This window comes from Pelodiscus sinensis, chromosome 4 (assembly GCF_049634645.1).
Source record: "Pelodiscus sinensis isolate JC-2024 chromosome 4, ASM4963464v1, whole genome shotgun sequence".
In the NCBI taxonomy this organism is placed as follows: Eukaryota; Metazoa; Chordata; order Testudines; family Trionychidae; genus Pelodiscus; species Pelodiscus sinensis.
Genome location: NC_134714.1, coordinates 21,160,502 through 21,183,498, shown reverse-complemented (window position 1 = coordinate 21,183,498; position 22,997 = coordinate 21,160,502). Strand labels below are relative to the sequence as shown.

The following is a 22,997-nucleotide window of genomic DNA, read 5'->3' as shown; positions in this document are numbered from 1 at the left end:
CTTTATTTTAAGCCCTGGTCTCAATGCTTACTGGGACGGGGGGGAGGGAGGAGAGGGAGTATTGTTCATCAGGGTGCCATTGGGACAGGATATAGTTTTGCAGTATTGTAGGTGGGAACTCCAGATGGCTTAGTACAGTTTCTAAGAAAACCTCTAGAAAATGGAACCCAGCCCTTTGTGCTGCCATCATCACCTGGTAGTCAGGGCATTCACTTTTTAACAAATCTTAGCTGATGTTTTATTTCTCACTGACTAAGCCATAATCATCATGAACAGAAAACTAGGATCCTTGTTTTTTGAGAACTTGACCTGAGAAACCCAAAGGAATAGAAATGAAGCCTTTTGTTCCTGGCATATGCAGTCTCTTTACAAATGTATTATCATCTGGTCTCCCACTGCCAGCTACCAGAGGGACTGAGGACTCCAAACTCCCACATCTACACTCCTTGCTGGGCCTTCGTAGTCCCTGTGTTATTCCATTGTCTTGACCATTTGACGGTCGTTATCAAGGTCTTACATCTAGGTGCTCAAAAAGACATCTGAACAAAATCCCTCCCCATATACCATACCCTTCCTAACCCACCGCACATTCACTATCTCACATTGAATAACCTCCCCAGAATTCTTTTCTCAGGGAGATTGATGGGTTAGGATGCAGAGACCAAACCTGAGAGTGATTATGTTATGTTCCTCTCCATTTGGCCACAGTGGCAGTGTAATTATGGGGACAATGACCCAATGACTATGGAAATGGGGGAGGTGGGGAAGAATTTTTCTTGTTTTGAGAAGGTTTGGCACTCTAAGGCTATGTCTATACTTGCGGCTTCTTGAGCGAGAAATATGCAAATGAGGCTAAGCGTGGAATATCGCCGAGCATCATTTGCATACCTAATGAGCTGCCATTTTTGCAGAAGAGGCTCTTGCGCCAGAAGGAGCTGTCTATACTGCCCTTTCTTGCGCAAAAAACCCCTCTTGCGCAATGCCACTACCCTGATTATTTTCAGGAATAACGGCATTGAGCAAGAGGGGTTTTCTTGTGCAAGAAGGGGCAGTATAGATAGCTCCTTCTGGCGCAAGAGCCTGTTCTGCAAAATGGCGGCTTATTAGGTATGCAAATGAGGCTCAGCGATATTCCACGCTTAGCCTCATTTGCATATTTCTCGCTCAAGAAGCTGCAAGTATAGACATAGCCTTAGAGTGCCAAACCTTCTCAAAACAAGAAAAATTCTCTCCCCCCCCCATTTCCATAGTCATTGGGTCATTCTCCCCATAACTACACTGCCACTTTGGCCAAATGGAGAGGAACATAACATAATCACTCTCGGGTTTGGTCTCTGCATCCTAACCCATCAATCCCACTGAGAAAAGAATTCAAGACCTCTTCCCCGATAAGCCAGGGCCTCTCACACCAAGGTGTACAATACTCTCATCCACCCACTCTCAGTTTTAAGATCAATCCTCAAAAAGAGAGAAGATAGCACTCACTTTCTACAAAACTTACTGGCCCCTCATGCCACATACTGTCCACATGTCTAATGCCACCAAACTCCCTGCCACGGAGGCTAGTCCATAGGTTCCATCCTATAAGAGTCTCATTTTAATGATTTCTTACCCTGCCAGCCTCTTGCCTTACCATTAGAAACCCTCTCAACCACAAAAACTGACTCGTGGGTCTAAATCTCTCAAAATGAAGAATACATTATTAACACCATAAAACCCCACAAATAGCCCACCACTCAGAAGGTCTAAAGCAGTGATTCTCAACCTCATTACCAGGGTGGGCGCTATGTGGCCCACACTGTGCTACCTGGACCACAGATTGACAGCCATAGTGCTGCCCACCTACAGACCCCATGCCCCACATCCTGGCCTGCCCACAGACCCCTCCACAGACTGGGGCCAGGAGCAAACCCAAATGATGGGGCCACTGTGCAGTTCCTACTATGGTCCCCCTACCTGTCAGCCCCTACCCCGGACATAACTGGGCAGCAGAGCAAGGCAGTCCAGACCCAGCACTATTGCAGGTGGCAGTGTAAGGTGGCTGGACAGCCCTATCTCCACCAGGTGGCAGGGCAGGGCAGTGCAGCTCTGACTCCAGACTCTGAAGTGCATGGCTGGGCAGCAGGGCATGGCACTCCTGAACCCAGACTTCTCAGCATGGGGCCAGAGAGCAGGGCAGGGTGTTCCTGGCCCCAGATGTTGCGACGCAGGGCCCAGCAGCAAGACAGGGTAGCAACCCCAGGTCCCACAGTGTGGGGCCAGGCAGTACGGCTTGGCAGCCCTGACCCCTGATCTCACATTATGGGGTTGGGAAACAGGGCAGGGTCCTCTACCCTGGACCCTAAGGTATAGGGCCAAGAAGCACAGCCCAAAGCCCAGATCCCACCAGGCAGCAGGACGACACATCCCCAATCCCGGACCCTGTAGCATGGAGCCAGGCAGCAGAGCAGAGTCAGCCCAGTCCCTACCCTGTGGGGCAGGGTAGCCCAGCAGCCATGACTCTGGAGGGGGCCACAGGGAGGCCTGGACACCAGACTCTGCCACACCAGGTAGGGTGGCAGGGCAGCTATGGCCCCAGAGCCCACTGCTTCAAGCAGTGGGACAGCCCAAACCCCAACGCCACAGACCCAGCAGCTTTTAGTACACAGCTGGGCCACAGCTGTTTGCTAATTGGGCTGCAGGCTGTGGGTTAAGTACCAGTGGTCTAAAATATGCTCCCAGCCCTCTGCTGAGGCCCTGGTGGCCGAAAAGAGGCTCTGGTGGCCTCCAGTAGAAGTCCCTGATCAAATGGGCTAAACTCCCTTGTTAGCTCTTGCATTAAAATGCAAGGCACACTGGGATGATGTATGGAAATGTGCACTGCATCTGTTTGCATGTTCTGTTTTAGCTTTGGAGCAGATGGGTTCAAGCCATGAAATTCAGAACTGAATGTTTAACGTGCACACCTTAAGATGTCTGGGGTTTTGTACTGTGCTTTTTCATCCTGTTTATGATAAAGGTCATGTAGGATAGATGATGGAACTCCCTCCAGCTCCCAATCTACAGGTATTTGGTTAGTGTCCTCTCTAACGTATTAGTAATATAATTTCTCCTCTGCATAGATGTGGGTAGAAATAGTTTTGCTGCTTCATGGAAAAGCAGGGACAATGGAACAATTTGTATAGTGAAGATGCTGAGAGCCGCTGAATCCAACTGTAACCTTGAATATAATGGAAAACACTTCCAGCGCCGATGTGGAAAAGTCCTGTAAAAGACTTTTAAATCGAGAAGATTCTGTAGAAAAATGACAGGGTTAAAAGTTGCAATAAAACTCCATGGAATTTCACAGAGCACGATCTTCTGTTTATGTCTCTCCAATATCCCAGCACCAACAAGGCTACAACAACGTCTGCCTTGAGGCACTTTCAAAGAACATCCCACACATTTCTATCACAAAAAAAATGTATTTTCCCTGTTCAAGGCTATAGGGGGGCTTAACACAAACCTGGAGCAAAGCAACCACGTGCTGCTCCGTGCTCTATGGAGGACTTCTTGGGGGCTGCAGTTGCAAAGCTCACTTAGCTCAAATCGCCTCCTGCCTCTTTCCAGACTCAGGAGCACGGACACGAAGCCGAGGAGGCTCGGCTCGCCTCCCCCGCCGCCGAGTCACGAACTCTGCCTGCACTCGGCCTAGGGGAGGGGTTTCGCAGCCCGGGGAGTAGCAGCGGAGCTCGTTTGCATGCGAGGAGGTGCAGCCGCGGCGGCAGCGAGAGGCCAGCCCCTAGTCACTGATGATGTGGATGTGCTGAGGAGCCGAGGCTCCCTCTGTGCCGTGCATGGGAGGCAGAGGGCTGCCTGCCTGCCTGGAGCTCTGCCTCTCCCCTAGCGGCGCAAAGCGGCAGCTGCCTCCAGCCTCCTCGAGACTTCTCCGCTGCGCCGGGCAGCCCGGGCTGGGGCACGCGGAGGTGACGGGGCGCCTCGCAGCGCAGCAGCAGCAGGTGAGCCCTCGCCCGGGAGCCGCGGCACTTTTCGGGGCTCGCGCGGTCCCAGGCAGCGCCGGCGGAGAAGTTAGGAGGCGGGGGCCGCTCTGCCCGGAGAGGGAGCCGGACTTCGGAGCTCCTGGGGCGCGGGGAGAGGGGGGGGGACCCCGACTAGGGCTGCGGCAGGAGCCAGCCGGGGCAGGAGGCACAGGCAGGGGAGGCGACTGGGGCAGGCAGCCAAGGGGGGCCGAAGCAAGGGCAGGACGTGGAGGAAGCCCAGCGCTGCGCAGGGGAACACGCAGCTGAGGCCGACCGGGCTCCTCCGACTCCGCTCTGCGGGGCTGTACCAGGCGCGGAGGAGTCCAACAAGCCACTGTCCCCGCCTCGGGCTGAATGCGCCTCGCTCCCTGCGGTGCAGCCTGTCCGGACAGGGACGGGGAGGCGAATGCGCTTTCGGGGAGCTGACCTTTGATTTCACCTTCACGGAGGAGGAATTCGCTTCGCTTTCCTCTTTCTTGGCAACCCAGAAGATGATTTTTTTTTTAATTCGAGCTAAGCAAGGGCATCAAGTGGCGTGGGGTGGACAGAAAGGGACGGCAGCGAGCAGATAACGCTCCTTTGCATTCCGTAGGGAATGAGTAATCCGGCAGGAAACACTTGCGGCTTCAGGCTGCTACCCGCCCGTTCAGAGAGACTCCCTATAATCTGGGAAAGTAAATGAGCTAGATTTCCCCACTGTGTAGGGTAGATTTATACATCAAACTCTCATTAATAGTTTTAGCCCCCCCATATTTCAGATGAGAGAGCCTGCACCTCTAACAGCTCTCTCCAGAAGGCACTCTACATATATCACATCACCTGGAAACAGGACTCTGTAGAAATCATAGAATTTGATAACACCAATAAATTGAATCAGAAAAGTTCAAAAGTGTCTATCTGCAATTTATGGGCAAAAGCTACTTGAGGAATAACTATAGCCTGTCACTGTTTGCAAACATTTGTGCCTTGTTTAGCATCAACTACTTGGGAGATATGCAGTGAAATTAAGTATGTATGTAGATTACTCTACTGGAACATTTTAGAAAGTGGCTTTTACTGCTTGGAAATAGGTATATGCATCCTAAATTATGTGTGAAGAAATTATAAGAATTGCACCTGGATTGCTTCCCCCCCCCTCCCCAGTTATTTTGTGCAGCAATGGAGACTGAAGAGGCTTAACTAGAGAATGGTTATTGTCATTGCCTATCTTTTTTAAAACATTCATTTGACAGCTGCCTGGTCTAAGTTTGAAGGAACTATGATGAATAACAATAGCAACAAGAGATTTTGGTTTTATTATGACCACCTTAGCTACTCGTTTATTTCACCATTTTTCAAGATGTATTTTGAAAGGAAGAATTAAGTAACAAAATACAACTTTAAAAAGACTGTACTTTTACTTGTAGCTTGGATACTCTGATTTCTGGTGCTTTCCATTAGGTTCACAAATATCACATTTATAATTTCATGTATAAAAATAATGAATCTATTATACCATGTAAACAGGGATAATGCTTACTTTATGCATGCAGTGTGAATGTTTTCATATGATCCCAGAGGCTGCCAGATGAAAGTACCACAAAAATGTTCATTTCATTTGGTACAGAGCTCTGTTTGTGTTTTTTCTGAGTATGGCCTCAGTCTCTGGGGTAGAGTAGGCTAGAAGGGTGACAGAATAAACCTCCTAATCTATCTGAAATAAGCAAATTGTATTAGATATATGCCATCAGGACAGTTTTCTCCTTTTAGTGTCTTTTGCTGGCTAACATCTTTACTAAAATACTACAAACTAGTTGGTATAGTGGATTGGGGCACAGCTGAGTGTATTCACATCATAGTCCTAATTTGTCTGCATTGCAAATCCACCTCACAGTTTGGCACCATAAGCAATCTTGAAAGAAGCCCAAGAACAAAACAGCAGTTTTCTGGACTGAAGTATACTGGCAGAGTTGGAGAAGAGGAAGCTTGCACACTGCATGCCTACACAAAATGGGTCCAAAGCCAGTGTTTTAATGTTCCTTAGCTCTATGAGCAATACATTTGGTCCTCAGAAAAGAATGCAGCACATAACTTAATATTCTGATAATTGTTATTTAATTTTAAATATATGGTTCTGGGAGTCAGTATTACGATTACAAAAAAGAAAAACAAGGAAATACGTGACCTGGTTTCCTTGCTTTCCTGATGTGGATTGACAATACGTCAATCATGTGGTATTCTCTTTAACTTCTCTGTACATTACGTTAGTAGAATAATGAATGTGCAAATACCCGTCACTACTTTCTCTCTCCCTCTCAATGATCTCTTTGTATTGAGCAAAATGCTTTTGCACAGATCAGCTATCAAATCTGCCGAGTATCAGCCACAGTGAAATTATCTCTTTGTCCTTTCTAAATTATGTGCATGCACATATGGGTGTGTGAATAAATCTACAACCCTTTCCTTTTTCAAATCCCTCTCCCAGACTCCCTTCTACTAGGAGGCCTTTAGAAACTGGCAACTAATAACGGCTAGGTACAAGGAAACTGGGGCGGTTGATACAACCATTTTTTTCTATTTAAAAAGAAGTTTGCCATAGTCTTCTCCCTCATCCTTTATTCTTTCTTTGATTGTGAACATTTTGGGTAATGGATTACATCTTATTATATGGATAGAAAGCATCTAGCATATTGTTTGTGCCACCATAATCCAAACAGTAACAATAGGGATCTCTTGTCAGCAGTGCGGGCCAAATTTTGCAGTATGACAGTGGTACAAACCTATTATCAATGGGATTGTATGAGCATACTGACAGAATTTGCAGTCACGTTATGTTGAGGCCAGTAAAGTTTTGGAAGTACAGCACATCCATTCAGACCTCTGTAATATTTGTAATATATCGCCTGAATTTCCAGCTAATGTCTGTCTGAGTGGGCATGTGCATTTGCCCGTGTTGACTGGGTGACTAATGTATGTCAAACTGCCTGTTTGCAGGCATTTAACAGACTTGCAGATCTTTCAGGTGCATGTTTAGAAACTGATTGGGAGGGTGGCCTTTAATGCTGCTTAAGCATGTGTGCTATTAGATTTCATGGCTTATTTCAAAGCTCAAACAGTGTGGGCTTTTTTTGTGTATATGTTTTTAAAATAATTTCCCTTCTTTATTTTTTCCATGTGTTCCTGCTCTGTGCAGCTGGACTATCCCTTCTGGGACCGCATATTTGCATTCTCATGTTAGCTGACTCAGAATGTGGCAACATTTAGCATTTTGAAAATTCAGTTGCCGAGCTTTTGATTTTTAAATCATAAAGAAAAACTCTGGAATTGTGACATCTTTCATTCTTACACTAATTACTGATGTTGAACATTATTAGGCTTTGTCTACACTTAAAAGTTTAAAAAGCAGCGGTGGTAATGTTAAACGGAAAGTATGGTCACAGCATGAGCGCTGGGAGAGATCTCTCCCAGTGCTTTATGTAAATCACTTCCACAAGGGGTGTGGCTAACAGTGCTGGGAGCACGGCTACTGTAGCCTGGTTCACACTGGAGCTTTACAGCACTGTAACTTGCTGTGTTCGGAGGAGTGTTTTTTCACACCCCTGAGCCACAAAGTTACAGGTGTAAAATGCCAGTATAGATTTAGCCAGAGTCTAGTCTTTTTGTTTTCACAAAGGTGTCTCTTTTTAAAAGCCAGTCTCTTACTTTTCTGTTCAAATACTTTGGCTATATTAAACTTTGAACTGACAGGTTCAGGGTTACAAGATGGTAGGGTAGTATCTAGAGTACCTGATTGTGTATATGATAGACTATAGAGGGACTCATAAGGAAATACCTAGTTTTCATTTGTTAGGGTATGTCTACACTACCCTCCTAGTTCGAACTAGGAGGGTAATGTAGGCATACCGCACTTGCAAATGAAGTCCGGGATTTGAATTTCCCGGGCTTCATTTGCATAAGCCGGCCGGCGCCATTTTTAAATGCCGGCTCGTTCGAACCCCGTGCCGCGCGGCTACACGGGGCACGAACTAGGTAGTTCGACCTAGGCTTCCTAGTTCGAACTACCGTTACTCCTCGTGGAATGAGGAGTAACGGTAGTTCGAACTAGGAAGCCTAGTTCAAACTACCTAGTTCGTGCCCCGTGTAGCTGCGCGGCACAGGGTTCGAATGAGCGGGGTTTTAAAAATGGCGGAGCCCCGCTTATGCAAATGAAGCCCGGGAAATTCAAATCACGGGCTTCATTTGCAAGTGCGGTATGCCTACATTACCCCACTAGTTTGAACTAGCGGGGTAGTGTAGCCATACCCTTAGGTAACTGCAATCCATATGTCTAACCTGCTCTTGTCCTAATTCTGCTACCTATAATTCTGCACTGTGTGTGATGGACAAATGAACATTCTTTCATGATGCCTTCCAAAAAGAGAACAGACAAATTTGGAATCCATCTCATACTACTTTCCTTTCTAGTAATTACTGAGGCTGTGCTGTACTGATGCTTTGAGATGCATACATTCTTCTGCTAGTGGGAATGCTATCTAATACTGAGACAAACCTGAAGTATTTACAGGTAGTGAAGTACAAGAATCCAATTTTCATGTTCCAAAGAACAGAAGAGTCAGCCAACCCAATCAGCTGTTCTGCAGCGCTATAATTAGGACCCTATCAAGAAGAGAGGGCAGAACAGAATCTTGTCTGCTCTCAGCTCCTAAAGGTACTACAAGATGAGACAACCCTAATATGAGTCCAGTATTCTGCCTCAAAGGGTGTCAAAAAAACCAGAAGTACTAACTTCTTCCAAGGAAGGTGCAAGAAATATCATAGTGGACAATTATGAAATAATTTGTCCACCGTGGAAGATTCTCCCTAGCCTCATTTAATTACCATGTGTTTTGAAGTCTGAGGGTTTATATGCTTATTTGTAAAGTATTTGGTGTGTAATATTTCTTGAACAAACCACGAAACCCAAAGTGTTCTCTACAGTGACGAGTAGAGTGAGGAACATGTAGCATATTAAGGGCATTTTCAGACTCCAAAAGTAAGTTCTCAGCGGAGATGTTATTTGTACAGCATGTAACAGAACACATATCTGTAAAAATGTATCCACAGCTTGTTGAGGCTTATCTTTGGGGGATGATTTTTTTTAATGATTTTTTACATCAACCAGTACCTGTATCGAATGGCAAAAATCCTTCCCTTGGCATAGATCACAATTCTCTGTGGAGTCTATGGAGATTTCCATGATACTGAGGCCTACTAGCATTCAGAAAAACTCATTTAGTCACTCTTCCCATCTGCTCCATTTCTCTCTCCCTCTGTTCCTCTGCATGTTGCTTCCCTGCTGCCTGGTTCTCCTCCTGCCTTTGCTCATGCTGGCTAGCTGCCCTTGCTTCTTCCTTTCCTGCACCTTCCCCCGTGGAGAATTTTTTTCAGCAAGCTCCTGTAATTAAGTGTTGAACTCAAAGGTTCACAAACATGTTCCTGTAAAACATCTGGAGAGGAGTATCAAGCAGTCCTGCCAATCTTATGTGCTCAAAAACCATGAGTCGAGCCACCCCCAAGAGCCATGATGTTTTTTAAAATATATTTTGGATTTGCTTTCTGTTTTTATTTATTATTATTTTTGTGTGGTTAGGTTTTACTTTTCCAGCTCTACTCTGCAACTGGGAGGGATAGACACTTACTAAAAAGAAAAGTTCTGATTCTCATGTAACTACAGGACTCCAGGAACGGAGACTTCAAGAAAAACCCCAAATATCATTAGGTGCGGGGTTAGATGCAGGCTCTGGGAGGGAGTTTGGGTGCAGAAGGGGCTCAGGGCAGGATTTGGGTTATGGGAGGGAGGGCAGGATACTAGAGCTCTATGAGGGGCTCAGGGTTAGGGCAGGAGGTTGCGGTGCAGAAGGGAGTGAGAGATGTGGGCTCCGGCCGGGAGGCACTTAGACTGCTGGTTGGTGACGCAGCAGGGCTAAGCAGGCTCCCCTGGCTGCCCAGGTTCTGTGTGGCTCATGGAAGTGATGGATACGTACCTGTGGCTACACTGCCCCCAGCTCCTGCAGAAGTGCTACAAGTCTATAATAACTACAAGTGGTCAAGAGTTTTAGATCTCATCCACAGGTGGTCTTAGGTATCAAAGTACCTAAGATACAGCTCTGTACAAATATATGATCAGTGTTGATATAGAAAAAAAGGAGTCATACACACGCCACCACACTCTGTAGAATACCTTGGAGAGATCTTGCAACCAAATACTTTTGCCCAGCCCAGCCACACTTACAAGATCAGACAAACTCACTGCCCAGAGCAGCATGGTTGGAACTGCAAATACTTTTCTTTGCACTTGCAGTGCATTTCCTGAACCACCTCACTGTGAGGATTCAAAAAGAACTTACAATCAAATTCTGTATTTATCTACAAGCAGTACTTGGACAGAAGTGGTGAAATAGTGTCCTAAGGTTCTGATGGGAAACATTGATCCCAGCAGGGACACATGATAGTGGTGGGAAACAAGTGCTGTGCTTGCACAGCTCAAAAGATTGTAAATTAAAAGAAGTAAAAAATTTCTCCTTCTCCAAGAACTAAAATATTGAGGAGGCTGGGTTAACAGTCTGTTTGGTGATTACAAGTACTTACTTACAATGAATACCAAGGAAAAGGGGAGCATTGTTCAAGGTTTGGAACACTGACAAGGTGTGGGGGGAAAGAGTGCAAACATCTGGAAATGCAAGGAACATAATTTGAAAGTATAAAATTGCATTTAGCGCTGACACGGGTGGAGATCAGAAGTTAGGCCAAAGAAGAAATAGTTAATTTTTCCCAGCATTGAGTAAAAAGGGAATTACCCACTGGGTTCTATCTGGATACCTATGAAACCCTGTTTGCATCTCTTGCTTCTTTCAAAGCTATGATTTTATATAACCTGGTTTGATGAGACTTAAGACAGAACTTGAACATTTAAGGATCATCAGTTAAGACAAGTGATGGATGGAGAGACATGAGTGAAGGCAAGTTAAAATATTGTTAATAATGTTAAGCTTATGTTCACATTCAGCTGCTGCTAACGTGTATCAACTGAAGTTTTTAGACAGTAGAGATGGTCTGACAACTACTTTTTGTTTCTTGGTCAGTATTGAGATTTTATAATGAATGACGGTCCCCAGCAGACCAGGGACACGGGGAGCAAAGCCGCAACGGCGGCAGAGTCCCGCGCCTCTGAGGCTTTGCCAGAGCAAAGCCTCAGAGGCGCGGGACCCCTCCGCCTCCCCAGCTTTGCTCTAGGTGTCCCTGGTCTGCTGGAGACGGTCCCCGGCAGACCAGGGGCACCCGGAGCAGCTTTTCTCGCCCTGGAGGTCGAGGTGGCGGGACCGCTGCGCTCTGGGCGGTCCCGCTGCCTGCGAGCTACGGGGCGAGAAAGCCCCGTTCGTAAGTGCGGATCCGACATAAGTCGGATCTGCGTAACTCGGGGACTGCCTGTACTACTCTGTTGGCCAGAGAAATGGTTGCCTTTCTACAGAGAATTTAAGTGGGATAAGGACGTGGGAGCCAAAGTGCCCTGTTTTGAAATCATTCTGCACTGAAAACTCCATTGAAAGTCAGCGGCTGCTTTGTGTACATGATAGCAGGATTGAGCTCCAAGATTACATTATTTACAATTAAACCATATATGGAGCCACCGTGAACTTTTACATAGGAGAGAAGGTGTGGAACCTCTCAGTACCATTTAAATAGTCATATTGCAGCATTGAATGGAGGGGATTGCAGTTCCTACAGTGACTTTTAAAATTATAAAATAAATTTGCAAGTTAAACAGCTCTATAAGGGCAATTTAAAGCTGTTTATAACAAGGTGACAGTTCAGTGCAATATTGTTAGATTGTTAATATTTCCATTACTGTTATATGGAAGAATTATTAACCTGAGAACTATAAAGAGGACAGAGAAGATGGAAAGGAAATAAATATCTTTCCTGTAAAACAGGTTAAGCTGATGTTAAACATTTATTTCATTATTATCATTGAATTTGTTGGGCAATCAGTCACATGATACAGGTCACCTCTGTACTGATTATTTTGCTTTTGTCTGATACCTGGGAAGGTTTTGCTGAGAAGGCCAATAGTTTTGAACTGAGTTGGGTGAGGTGAGACTGTTACATGTATATCTTGATGCCTAAACAAAAGTGGACTGACTGACTTTTAGATATGCCAAGCATCTACAACTCTTACTGAAATTAGTAGGAGTTGCAGATTCTTAGCACCTTGCAAAAATGGCACTTTACTTAGCATACCAACTTTAGACACCCGAGTTTTAAAATGTTACCCATTTTTTATTACAACTGCATTGATAGAATATGTATATTGGGAATTTCAGTTTTACAGTTAATTTACTGATAAAATGTCAAGCCCAATAGCACAGATTTTTAATGAATCTGTAAATTTTAGGGTCTTACACTGTGAGCAGTGAATTGCAAATACAGTACTTATATTTAAGAAAGAAACTACAGGCCCATTACTTTGACGTCAATTGTATATAGGGTCTTAGAACTTTGAAAGACAAGAGTAAAGGACAGAGGTAAATTAGGATAAAATACATCATGGTTTTACAAAAGGACAGATCATGTCAGACAAACTTGATCTTTCTTTGAGAAGGCAGCTGATTTTCTATACACGGGAAATGCAGTAGATCTAATCTGACTGGATTTCAGTAAAGCATTTCATACAGCTCCACGTGGGAAATTATTAATTAAATTGGAGAAGATGGGAATTAATATGAGAATTGAAAGGTTGTATAAGGAACTGGATAAAGGGTAGACTAGAATGTGTCATTCAGAAACAAACTCTGAAGATGGAAGCAGGTTACTAGTGGATTTTCTTGGGGATTGGTTTTGGGACTTATCTCATTTAATCTTTTCTTTCATGACTTTGGAACAGAAAGTGGGAGTATGCTAATGAAATGGGCTCATTTACAAACACTAAGAATGTTTGCTATAATCTGGGGATGTATTAGTTGGAAGCAACAGGGGAGGAGAAAAACCTGGAGTTATGGGTCAGTCACAGGATGGCTATAAGCTTCCAGTGTGATGTAGCTATGAAAAAGCTTAATGCAATCCTAGGATGTATCAGGTGAGATATTGCCAGTAGATATAGGGAAGTACTATGGAAGGCACTTGTGAGACCTCATCTGGAGTGTATGTAATTCTGGTCTCCCATGATTAAAAAGATTAATTCAAACTGGAACAGTGTAAAAAGGTCTTCTAGGATGATCTGAGGAATCGAGAATCTACATTACAGGAGTAGAGTTAAAGAGCTTAGCTTGTTTAGCCTAACAAAAGGAAGGATGAGGGTATAAATACATCAGAGATCCCAAAATCAAGGAGGGATAGAAATTAATTCAGTTAAGATCCAGTGTTGGCTCAAAAGGCATCAATACATTTGGGCTTGAAATTAGACAAAGGCTTCTAACCATCAAAGCAGTGAAGTTCTGGAAAAGCCTTCTCATGAGAGTAGTGGGGACAAAAAAACCCTAACTTGTTTTAAGACTGAGACTGAGGGTACGTCTACACTACGTTAATTCGAACTAAGCTAATTCGAACTAACAGATCTAGACTAAAAAACTAGTTTGAATTAGCGTTTTGCTAATTCGAACTAGCATGTCCACATTGAGTGGACCCTGAACCGGGCTTAAGGATGGCCAGAAGCAGTGCCGGCAGGGCATCAGAGGAGGACTTAGAGCGTGGAGATGCTGTCTCAAGCTAGCCGAGGGCTGTGCTTAAAGGGTCCCGACCCCCACCCCGGACAGACAGTTCTCAGGGGTACGCCGCTTGCAAAGCAGTCCTGGCCTGGAGTGGCCGGAGTACCCACACTGGGCACATCACAGCACTCGGCCATCAGACCGGCTGCACTTGCCGCAGGCTGCCATCTGGGGAGATGGGGCAATCGGGGGGCTGCAGGAGAGGTTCCACCCCAAAAGCCCGCAGAGCCAGCCCAGTCCTCCCCATCGGGGGCGTGTACCCCATTCCTCCCTCACCTCCTTCCACTTACCCTTCCCTAGCCCCTTTTCTTGATGTACAATATAAAGGACAATTGTGTTAAAAAATGAAATCTGTCTTTATTGAACAAAACTGGGGGAGACTGGGAAAAGTAGGTGGGAGAGGGGAAGAGAGAGGGTGGGAGAGGGGAGGGCAACTAAAATGATCAGGGGTTGGGAACAGGTCCCATATGAAGAGAGGCTAAAGAGACTGGGACTTCTCAGCTTAGAAAAGAGGAGACGGAGGGGGGACAGGATAGAGGTTTCTAAAAGCATGAGTTGGGTGGAGAGGGTGCATACAGAAAAGTTCTTCATTAGTTCCCATAAAGAAGGACTAGAGGACACCAAAGGAAAGGAATGGGTAACAGGCTTCAAACTAGTAACAGAAAGTTGTTCTTCACAAAGCACAGAGTCAACCTGTGGAACTCCTTGCTGCAGGAGGCTGTGAAGGCTACAACTAGAACAGAGTTTAAAGCGAAGTGAGATCAAGTCATGGAGGTTGGGTCCATGGAGTGGTATTAGCCAGGGGGTAGGAGTGGTGTCTCTGCCCAAGGTTTGTGGAAGGCTGGAGAGGGATGGCACGAGACAAATGGCTTGGTCACTGTCTTCGGTCCATCCCCTCCAGGGTCCCTAGGGTTGGCCGCTGTCGGCAGACAGGCTGCTGGGCTAGATGGACCTTTGGTCTGACCCAGGACGGCCATTGTAAGCTCAGGGCTCAGGGTCGGGGGTCTTAGTGGACCACCTTGATTTTCATGCACTCCTGCTCCTGGGTGGCCAGGCTGGCAGCTCTCCTGCCCAAGCCGGCCACGTTCCTGTGCCTAGTGTGGAGATCGTGGACGAGGTCCACGATGTCCGCACTAGCCCAGGAGGGTGCCCGCCTCTTGCGGTCCTGGGCAAGCTCCCAGGAGCCGCCAGCCTGGTCCCGGGAAGAGGGGGAGGGCTGGGGGGCATCGGGTGGGTGGCTCAATCCGTGCCAGGTGCAGGGTCTGCTGGCTGGGTGCTGGCAGGCTTGCACCTGGCACGGGCACCGTAGCCAGCCCGTGCCCCTTTAAGGGGTCCGGGGCCAGGAGGGGGGCAGACGAGTTTCCCTGGTGTTGGCCAGAGTGGCCGCCAGGGAAACCTGGGGCGGGCTAGCCTCCCACTAGTTCGAATTAAGGGTCTACACAGCCCTTAATTTGAACTAGTAAATTCGAACTAGGCTTAATCCTCGTGGAATGAGGTTTACCTAGTTCGAACTAAGCGCTCCGTTAGTTCGAATTAAATTCGAACTAGCGGAGCGCTAGTGTAGCGCCTATGAAAGTTAGTTCGAACTAACATACGTTAGTTCGAACTAACTTTGTAGTGTAGACATACCCTGATAAATTTATGGAGAGGGTGGTATAATAAGATTGCTTACAGTGCATATGGCCCATCCGTGACTGCTGTTTGCAAATATCTCCATGGCTGAAGATGGGAGACTAGCTGAGGAGGGCTCTGAATTACTACAGTGAGTTCTCTCTGAAATATCTGGCTGGTGGGTCTTGCCCACATGCTCAGGATACAATTGATCATCATATCTGAGGTCAGGAAGGAATTATTCTCCAGGTCTTATTGATGAAACCCTGCCCCCCCCCCTTTTTCTCCCTCCCTCGGTAGCATGGAGAACAATCACTTGCTGGTTTAAAAGTAAATTGTGGAGTCTCTAACTTCAAGACTTAAATCAAAACTTGAGGACATCAGTAACTCAGCCAGAGGTAATAGACCTACTACAGGAAAGGCTGAGTGAAATTCTGTGGCCTGCAATGTGCAGGTCAGACTAGATGATTTTGATGGACCCTTCTTTGAGCCTGTTTGTGTTGCCAAATGTCATGATTTTTCACTAGCCATGGAATCTCAGCTGAGGCTGGAGCCAGTCTTAGCTTCTGGCCTCTTGTGAATTTCAGCCTGCTGGTCTTTACTTGCCTGCCTCCTGGGGAAGAGCAGCCAGTCCGAGCTGCTGCAGAATGCAATGCAGGAAGAGCTTTCCGCAGGAGCTGACACTTCTCACAGGTGGGGATGCAGCAGAAAAAGCCCAGCAACTCAGAGTGTCTCTATTTTCTCCTCACCACCTATGTGAATAGAGGGAATCCGTTGCCCTTGGATCCCTGCAATGGCTGGCATGAGGAGGGGGCCCTGCTGCAGCTCCCCCATCCGTTGGCCTGGGAGAGTGGAGTGAAGAACCTATGAAACTGCAGGATAAGCAGATGTGAGGCAGGAGCAGGGTCAAAATTGATGTGAGGGGTTGAGGAGATTTGGTGATGGGGGTGATGGGCAGACAGTGAAGTGGGGTAGAACTGATGTGGAAACGGGGAGTTGGAGTGAATTTGGGCTTGGGGTATAGATAATTGCTGGGCAGGGGGATGAGCAGAGGTGGAAGGGAGATAGGCTGATGACCTTTGCTGAATGGAAATAAGGGAAAACCACATGAAAAACAAGAGACAATGCTTTTATTTTAAGGAAATACCGTTTATTTTAGCATAGCATGTATTTTTCTCTCAAGTGTACGTTTCTACTGCCCTCAAGTATACAATGCAATTATCATAGGCTTCAGTTTACTGTTTAAAATGGTACTTATCCATTTTAATACACCTTAAATAAAGGATGTGTGGTCACTGTTGGGGCAAATCAATGAAATAAGATGATACCAAACTGTTTAGGATAGTCAAGACAGAAGCAGACTGTGAGGGACTCCAAGAAGATCTCACCAAACTGAGTGATTGGGCAACAAAATGGCAAATGAAATTTAATGTGGATAAGTGTAAAGTAATGCACATCGGGAAAAATAACCCCAACTATACGTACAGTATGATGGGGGCTAATTTGGCTACGACAAATCAGGAAAGAGATCTTGGAGTTATCGTGGACAGTTCTCTGAATACTTCCACACAGAGTGCAGCGGCGGTCAAAAAGGCAAATAGGATGCTAGGAATTATTAGGAAAGGGATAGAAAATAAGACCCAGAATATCTTACTGCCCCTGTATAAAACTATGGTACGCCCACATCTTGAATACTGTGTACAGATGTGGTCTCCACACCTCAAAAAAGATATTTTGGCCTTGGAAAGGGTTCAGAAAAGGGCAACTAAAATGATTAGGGGTTTGGAACAGGTCCCATATGAGGAGAGGTTAAAGTGACTGGGACTTTTCAGTTTAGAAAAGAGGAGACTGAGGGGGGATATGATAGAGGTCTATAAAATCATGAGTGGTGTGGAGAGGGCTGATAAAGAAAAGTTATTTATTAGTTCCCATAATAGAAGAACTAGAGGACACCAAATGAAATTAATGGGTAGCAGGTTTAAAACTAATAAAAGAAAGTTCTTCTTCACACAGCGTGTAGTCAGCCTGTGGAACTCCTTGCCAGGGGAGGCTGTGAAGGCTAGGACTGTAATAGAGTTTAAAGAGAAGCTGGATAAATTCATGGAGGTTAGGTCCATAAAAGGCTATTAGCCAGGGGATAAAATGGTGTCCTTGGCCTCTGTTTGTCAGAGGCTGGAGAGGGATGGCAGGAGACAAATCGCTTGATCATTGTCTTCGGTCCACCCTCTCTGGGGCACCTGGTGCTGGCCACTGTCGGTAGACAGGATACTGGGCTAGATGGACCTTTGGTCTGACCCAGTACGGCCGTTCTTATGTAAGGGACACTCTTCAAATAAGGGATGGATGGATGGGCAAAATCACCTTAATAAACCTGGAAGAGTTGACAACACTAAGTCGGTCACTCATGCCTTGAGGATGAGCAGGGGGAGTTCAAGAATTAAAAGACAGACCCAGAAGCACGGTATAATCTTTTGTAAAATTTTACCACAAATCATTCAGTCTCATGGCATTTTGGGGCCAGAGTCATCCTTTGGGGTTGCCAGTATTGTAATTAATCTGCAATGGACAATTACGAAGCTGCCCCCAGAGCCCTGACTGGTCAGGGATGAGCCTAAAAGGAGTCACTGTTCTACCACGAGAGGCTAGAGAAATGGTTGCAGATCCCATCCCTGCTTTCTGCTGCCAGCTCTTTTCCCACTGGAAAAGGAAATGCCAGTCCCAGAGGCTAAGCTATGGACTGGGAGACAGGTCCAGTGAGCTGCCTCTGTGTGTAGCCACTAGGGGCTTGTAAGGCATTGACTGTACGAATCATGGCTGTACTAATCTGGGCTAACGAACCAACACTGAAGGGCAGCCGAAGAGATGTGCCATAGCTGCTGATTACAGTGGAGGGAGAAAGTGAGTGCAGTGTCTTCAGTAGATGTTACTGAGCATGTTCAGTACAAGCCAAGCAGCAAATCTGCCAGGAGGAGGGAAGACGTGACTCGCGCACACTCCCCCACATGTTGCCTCTGCTGAAGAGGCTATTTGGGTGGCTGGTTATTGAGGGAATCAGACTTTTTTGTGAAGCATCTGGGAATGATGTCCTTGCATGCTCAGTCACACTGTCTCCCGGGACACCCTGGTTCAGCTCTCCATGCTGAGAAAGGTCTAGGGATAGGACTGTGCATCAGACTTATTCCTGAGCAAATTCCTTCCGCTCCAAAAGTTGAACAAAGGGTATCCAGCCCCAGACAAGGGGAAGGTGTGTGGAATAATCTATCTTGCAGAAAAGAGCTGCCTCCCTAGACAAACATCATTAAATTGTTCCACTTGGCAATGCCGTAGGCATCATTCATATATTTATTATGTGTATTGCAGTAGTGCCTAAAGGCCCCTATCAGAATTCAGGCTCCATTGTGCTAGACACAGTACAACACAGACTCCCTGTTCCAGAGATCTTGCAATCGCCTCTAAAACCGGTACATGAGTATGACAAATGGTTGAAGGGAAAGGGAGGTTGACAGTAAGGGGGTAACAGGCTTGTCCAGTGACAGCGCAATTGGGGCACAATGTAATCGCTTCAGATCAACTGTAGGTACTGGTTTCTCTGACATAAATAAAATAACAGGAGCTCTCGCAGACAGCAGCCTAGCTAAGTCATCATCCCTTGGCTGATCCCTTCCAGGCATCACAGCAGAAGTTAGTTAGCTTGAGGAGGTGCATTGAAAGGGGGGGGATGGTAAATGAGTTTACAGATGAATTCAGGGAGGGCATTCACTGTAGAAGAGGTAAAGTGGAAGAAATCACATGCTTACTTGTGACAGATACAGACAAACTGACTCTCAAGACTAGCATCGGTGATGCCACAAAGGAGGTGCAGTGATGTAGCAAGTGACAAGGGCAGAACAAATCTTTAAAGTGTTACATAGTTTTTCCTTTTGTTGAAGGAAGGGTAGTAGTTAATGTTTCCCTTAATGTCAACCAAGAAGATAATCAGCTGTATTAGCTGGATGAAGTGAGTATCTCCCTACTCCCAGAATAACTGCATTCTGATTGCTTTGCACTTTGGGAGAATTTCCTGCTAAGACTTCTAGACTGAAAAAGTTGTTTCTTTTAAATATGACTTAGCTGGAGTGTTTGGGTCTCTTTCCAGTGGACACTTTTAATTTCCCATTATAATTTTAATGTGACTTAACATTAGAGGAACTGCATGGGTTGAGACCCCTTTGCTATCTAACAAAGAGGCCTCAAATCCAACCCTTTTTCTGGGCAGATGTTTAGTCTCCTAGTGAGTTCAGTTGCTCACTGGCTTCTCTGCTGAAACTGGACCAAGTGGTACTGATTGTGGGTTTTGTGAGCTGCTCAGCAGCAAGTGGAGTGAACAGCTATCAGAAGATGATAATTTCAGGGAGTTGCTGTCCTGGACTGGATTCATAGCAATGACCTAGAGTAAAGCAATTTTATAGCCATTTAATAATCCCCTACATCATTTACTCTGTCACTGATATCTGACTGTGTAATAACAGTCCTTAATGCATCTAATCTTTTTCTAAAGGAGAGATTTAACATAGGCCAATTCTTGCTGCATTTTCTTGCTGCATTTTCATGGGTTTTACTAACAGCGGAGTTGTAGCGTTCAGTGGGATAAAAAACTTCCTAACAGTATATAGGACCACTAGATTTTGAATTCTGTCCAGTTTCCAAAGAAGAGTAAAATATTGAGTACATTCATGAATTTCTTGAGAGAATCTATTACTCTATCCCTTAAGTTGATCTGATAGTTAGGGGGTGTGTGTGAAAAATTACCTGGCAAGAATTAAACAGTTTAGAACTGAATTCTGGGCACATAAAGGGGGATATGTTGACTTGGAAAGGAATATGAAGGTAACTGCTGGGAACCGGAATAACCATGAGACTGTCTCCTTCTATAAGGGCAGTAGCCAGGGATTCTAACCTGAGAAGAAACTTTAGAAAACAAGAGGCAATTTTGCCAAGCTGCTCTTTTTAAATAATACCAGTGTGCAGTTAATGCATTAATATAAATCTAAGCAGAAAGGCTTCCAGAACAGGTAGGTTTATTTAATCACTTGGCTCAGAATCCAAACCACTCGAGGGTTTCAGGTGTTTACACTACTGCAATTCACTTCGGGAAAATGCCTTTTTCATGTCCAAAGAAATAGCTGTGACTGACATAAAAGTAGCTTTGGCAAACCATAAGGCTAAACGTTTTTGTCAAAGTCCTGTTTTTTCAAACTATTTAGCTAATATTTTACGCCCAAAACTAAGCAGAAAAATGGGTGACACAGATTACTTTAGAGGGAGCCTTATCTCCATTCACCAAGCAGCGACGCTGACAGTGTTCAGGGCATCATCCTATCCTCACTCAGATTCTTCCTGAAAAATCACTTCTATATTACTGTATTCTTATGAGCATCACAGAAGATCTGCCCTCCAACCTCTAAGTTATTCCCTTCTCCAGGTTTCCCAGTGTCTTCTGTGTTCTTTGACTGATAGCTCTTTGGGCAGGGAATGCCAGTCATGTTTTGTACTGCATCAAGCACATTGCCAATACTAAACTGATGACATACATTATTATTACAACCTATTAGCTATTTTCTCCAATAAAATCAAAATTCTTATGTGTAAAAAGTGCTGCAGGTCCTAATTTTAATAAAGGGAATGTGGCTTTGCCTCTGATTAGGAACTAAGGTTTCCTAGTTATTAAGAGTCAAATACCAGGCTATTTGAACCAATTGCCTTGGGGGGGCCTCTAGAGTATTAACTGCCTCAGTAATTCACTAGGATTTGCTAATAGCTGTTTCCTAATCAAGATTGAGTTCTTTTTGGCATAAAAAATTACCCAAGCTTCCAAAGTAGGAGTTTCTGCCTCCTCCCTCTGAAGCATTAAGTTTACAGTAGTAATCTTTCATACTGGGCTCTGCCAGCTTTGTCATTTTCATTACGTTCTCTGATTTTTCTCTAATGTTGTCTCTTTCAGATACATTTAAGATTTGACTCTGTGCAACACTTCATCATCAAAGTGAACATTGGCAGCAAAAACAGTTTTTGGAAACAACAGCCATTCATGTGATTACAGGTAATATACAATATTACTCATTCCATTGTCCTGTGTTTATTATTTACCACTCCTGTTTAGAAGCTGTTGCTATTATCATGCTCTCCCTTCCTTTCCTGCTTTTCCCCCCCTATGAATCAAAAGATTTTAATGGAATTTATCTTAGGATCATATTTGCTGCCACCTTGACACTCTGAAAGCATTTGCTCTCAATTGCAGTCTTAGCTTTCTATTAAAAAAAAAAAAAAAAAAAAGCTCATTGAGTCACAGAGTGAACTACATGGTTCTGTCTGTCAGTTGCTAAATTTTGGCAGTATCGTACAGTGTCTCTTCCTGAAGCACAAAGGAATATCTGAAACAGATGACTATTCATCCTCAAGTTTCTGTATTGCAAACAAATGCTTCCAGTATTGGAACTGTAATATTCCAGAATGGTTGTGCCGCATCATGGTCCCTCCTTTGAAATGTATGAGAGTGGCACTGGTTTACAAAACCATAGTGGGTCAAATGCTACTCTTGCATACCAGTGTAAATCTGGAGTAGAAATGTTAAATATCATTAATTTAATAGTTGAGTAATCTTATTAATTTTTATCAGTTAGTCAACTATTCTATAATCCCCAGGAACGGGGCCAGGAGCCAGTGTATCAGAGGCAGCTGTGCAGGGTGCCAGGCAGGAGCTGGTCCAAGAGGGGAGCCAGTTTTTAAACCAGCTCCCCGTTGGGACTGCTGCCTGTTGCCCACTGCTGCTGCCTCTGATAGAGGCAGCAGCATGGGGTGGCAGGAGCCTCTGTCTAAGGAGGATCTAAGCTCCTGGACCCGGTGTGAGCCACGCGGCCTGCCCACCTGGCTCCTAATACACTTTAAATGAAGAGCCATAGCAGAGATAGGTTCTGGACCTGGCAGGAGCCAGAACTGAGCCAGGCTGTTGGACAGCCTGCAAAAAATGTACTGGAAAGGTTGGGGGGAGGGAAATGCGTGTAGTCTGTAGCATTAACCTATAAGCTTTTGCTTATTGGTTAATCAGTTAATCGACTATTACATCCCTAATCTGGAGTAACTTCTTTGAAATCAGTGGAGATAGCATTGATGCCAGTGAGAACAGCATAAAGCTTGAGAATTTTATACCCATTTGAGCATTCATTGGACTGGGCAACCTACATGGTACCAGAGAGCCGAACACTCCCAGTCATGAAATGAAGCAGGGAATTGCAAGGGGGAGGCCAGAACTGATTGATGACAAGTTGATTGATGGGGAACTGAAACCACCATTTCAGTTCCTCTGTCAAGTTACATGCAAGTTTCAGTATCTAGCATGCATTATCTGTAATAGAAACATATAGTACACATATATCCAACTTAAAGGCAACATTCCTGGCAAGATGCCAATGTACCAATGATACTGAGAGATTTCTATTCTGGTGCTAGATACAGCCTCCATGAAACCAAGAGTACAGCCATTTCAGGGTTATTTAGATTAGATCAGACCAGTGGCCATCCCATCTGGTATCCTATATCCAACAGGGACATGTACCAGATGTTTCAGAAGAAGGTGCAAGTAAACTGGGATGGACAATACCCACACAGGGGGAGGATTATTCTTAATTTGTGT

General features: G+C 45.1%; 1 protein-coding gene and 1 long non-coding RNA gene across 3 annotated transcripts in view; one reads left to right on the top strand and one right to left on the bottom strand.

Moving 5' to 3' along the window:
• Positions 1-22,997, bottom strand: part of LOC142828954 (uncharacterized) — a 142,913-nt gene that overhangs the window by 28,177 nt on the left and 91,739 nt on the right. The gene's annotated exons all lie outside the window — the stretch shown is intronic.
• The window catches only part of LOC102460578 (protein LBH), a 36,433-nt gene continuing 17,133 nt past the window's right edge, over positions 3,698-22,997 (top strand). Inside the window, exons 1-2 of one of the 2 annotated variants that reach the window (XM_075926509.1) lie at positions 3,698-3,977; positions 21,309-21,407. The gene's annotated coding sequence lies outside the window, so the exon portion shown is untranslated. Of the gene's footprint in view, positions 3,978-19,178; positions 19,326-21,308; positions 21,408-22,997 lie in introns of those variants that run through there. The other variant, XM_075926511.1, reaches the window with a different exon arrangement.